The following is a 3,470-nucleotide window of genomic DNA, read 5'->3' as shown; positions in this document are numbered from 1 at the left end:
CCCATATTATCAAAATTTACACAAAGCCGCATAATGTGCAAATTTGGCTGAGTTTTCGAGCATGTTCAGGCCTCCAAATTGGCCATTTTCATTTGCCGAGAAAAAAAAGATACCTGTACACATGTCTTAAGGGTCCCGTGATGCAAGTTTGAGGTCAATTGATTTTTTTTCCCGAGGTTGAGGAGCCTTTCTCGTTTCCTGTTCTCACTTGGGGGTCGCCAGGGCTAATGGGTAATATTTCAATGCAGTCGTGTTCAAGCTCGGATACCTCACATGCATGCCAGATATGAAAAACCTTGCACCTTGTATCAGGAAGTTATTAGTCATTTACTGAATTGGCGTGTTGCCAAAAAATGCACCCCACCCAGGCCCATGAATGAAAACGCACAATTTTGAAAACCTAAGATCTCATATGTTTCCTGAACAGTCTCACCAATTTTAAAGAAGATCCAACTAACTCCCTTAAAGAGAAACTCTCAAATGTGCACCCTGTAAATCCATTAAAAAAAATTCACATTTGATCCAAAATACCCAATTTCCTGTTGGGTTTGGAATATGGGTGCTAGAGACTTTTTGGAGCAGTTTTGCACAAGGTATCGACTCCCCAAATTTCATTACATCGAAAAAACCTAAATGGAGAGACATTTTTTAAAAAATTCAAGGGGGGCGCTACTGAGCCATTTTGTTACATTTTTTCGCAACGGTGCAATATTATAAAAATGTACGCAAAGCCGCATGTATGTGCAAATTTTGGTGAGTTTTCGAGCATGTTCAGTCCTCCAAATAGGTGATGAATGTTTGGAGGGTTTTTAGTTAAAGCCAACACTGTTTTTACATTTGTGTGATTTTGACAAAGATCAGATCAGATTTGATGGTGATTTTATGCAGACATGTGAGAAATTTCTAAAGGGTCAGATACTTGTTCATACCATTGTAAAAGCATGCATCACAGAACAAAAGCCAGCATTAAAAAAAAACCCGACTCAGGTCTAAATCACATAGGTCGGGTACGTCGTAACCCAGGGACTACCTGTATATAAAAATATGTAAACATATATGTGTACATAGTGTATATATACACGCAAAGAAGCCAATGATGTGTAATGTTGCTCCTTAATGAGGGTAAGAAATGTAATCAAAGTACCGTGAATGTGCAATTATTATATTTCCAATGCAGCAGAAGCTCCAAAGTAAAATCATTGAGCTCATCTAACGTCAAGATGCCTACCAAAAATTCAATTGGAATTGTAACCAAATCAATGTTGAAAAATGAAAATACCTCAGATAAAATGTCAGGTTTTTTTTGTTTTTTTTTAATCAAACATTTTTTAATTGTTTTCTCACTTGTTTTTTTTAAATTGGAATTTCTAACTTTAGCGCATTCAAGTCTACAAATGAACACTTTTAGGGACATCATGAGCTCAACTCTTTCACTGCCAGCAGTTTAAAATGTATCGGACGTCTATTGTCGTCAGTAACGACAAGAGTTAAGTTATGTGAGTCCACCACAGATTTATAAAGTTAAAAAAATCCCCAATGTAATGACAACATTTCTGAAAGAAAAAAAATCATAATTTGTATGGAGGTACAACTACCGTTTGGGGTCTAAGCGAGGACATCGACTTCCTCATCGAAGAGATTGAGCGACCCCAAAATTTTGAACCGTAGTGTACATAATGAAAAATCCCATATGATACAGTACAGTTCAAAAGTTTGGGGTCGCTTGGACCCCAAACTTTTGAACGCTAGTGTAGATTTGTGTCTTTATTATACGATTAAAAAAAAAAAGTCACTTCAATCAAAATATAAAAGTTCTATCCCAAAAAAGTCACTTCAATCAATCAAAAAAAAAAGTGAATGCAAAAATAAATTTGAAACAAAAAAAATGCATTCGAAAACGGTTTTCTTTGAAATTCTTTTTCTGATTGAAACAACTTTTTTGATTTAAGCAGGGTTTTGCACTTGGGCCACATTTTGGCTTGGACATTTTTGTCTTTATTATTCAGTCAAAAAGTTGCTTCAGACAAAAAATATTTTCAAAAGAAGAATCACTTCAATCAAAAAAAGAAAAATTTCAATCGTAGAAAAAAGTTTTTGAATGTGAAAAAATATCAGACTCAGAAATTTTCATTTGAACACTTAATTTTTGATTGAAAATGTTTTCTTTGATTGAAGCAATCCTTTTGGTGTTTGGGCCATATTATTTGTTTGACATTTGTGTCTAAATCATTAAATCCCCCAAAAATATATTTTCAAAGAAAAAAAACAATCATTTGAAAAATAAAATTGCCCTCACCCCAATTAAAAAAAAAAAAAAAAAAAAAAAAAAATTGAAATTATTTTTTATTGAAGTGTCACTTTTTTTAAGTGCAAAAAGTTTTGAACTACCTTTTTTTGATTGAACAGGAAAAAGTTTTAAAGGCACTTTTTCTAAATTGAAATTTTGACACAAATGTTCACTTCGCACTTTGCACTTCAAAAAAGTGACTTTAATAAAAAAAAAAATTTTTTTTAATTTAATAGACAGCCAGACAGATTGCTTTAATCAGAAGAAAACATTTTCAATGAAAAATTAAGTGTTGAAATGCAAATTTTTGAGTCTTGAATATTTTTTCGCGTTCCAAAACTTTTTTTCTATGATTTAATTTTATTTTGTTTTTGCAGCGACTTTTTTTTTTTTTTTTTGATTGTATAATAAAGACAAATCTACTGCCATAAATTTGTCCCTGAAAGCGTCCAAGTCAGGCAGGCGCTTCATGACCAAATGGAAGTTTTCTGCCATCTCGTGGCTCCTGTAGGCTATTACAGTTGCAGCCAAATTCCCATAGACTTAATGCTAATGCTAATAATGCGAATCCTTTTATTATTATTTTTGTTTAAGTCCATTCAATTTTAATTGAAAAAATATATATTTTAAATACGTTAAAGAATGATACATTTAAATAGATTTTTAAGACTTTTGAACATTCAAGAAAGCGCTGCGTCACCTTCAGTGGATTCCCACAATTGGACTTTTGGAGCTTGTGCTGTTTCTTTTCTGCCAAACTGAGAAATGTTGTCATGGCTTCCCATTCACGGCGGCGACGCGGTTCGCCGCTTCCGACCGGGCTTCCTTTGCACGTGCATGCATGCGCTCGCAACCTCGCTCGCTTCCTGGCCTCGTCCTGCTTTACCGTGTATTTTCCTGTCTTGTAGCGCCTTCTATATATCTAAGCACATATATATCGACATATCTATCCAGTATTTGCGCGTATATTCCCGTCCGTGCGTGGCTTTGTCGCGTCCCGCTTCTGATTGTCGTCTTCGGTGTGAAAAATGCGTCTCGCTCGCTTTTTGTGTGCCCGCCCGCCAGCATGCCGACCTCGCTTCTACGCGCCGTCTTCTGCTTTTTCTGCCGCTTCTGCCTGAATGTCATATTATATTCTCGTTGCATGTTTCCTTACCTGCGCTCTGCTTCTGTATCTAACCTC

Source organism: Corythoichthys intestinalis, chromosome 20 (genome assembly GCF_030265065.1).
Source record: "Corythoichthys intestinalis isolate RoL2023-P3 chromosome 20, ASM3026506v1, whole genome shotgun sequence".
NCBI lineage: Eukaryota > Metazoa > Chordata > Actinopteri > Syngnathiformes > Syngnathidae > Corythoichthys > Corythoichthys intestinalis.
The sequence above is the reverse complement of the archived record's forward strand: the minus strand, read 5'-3'. Positions refer to the sequence as shown.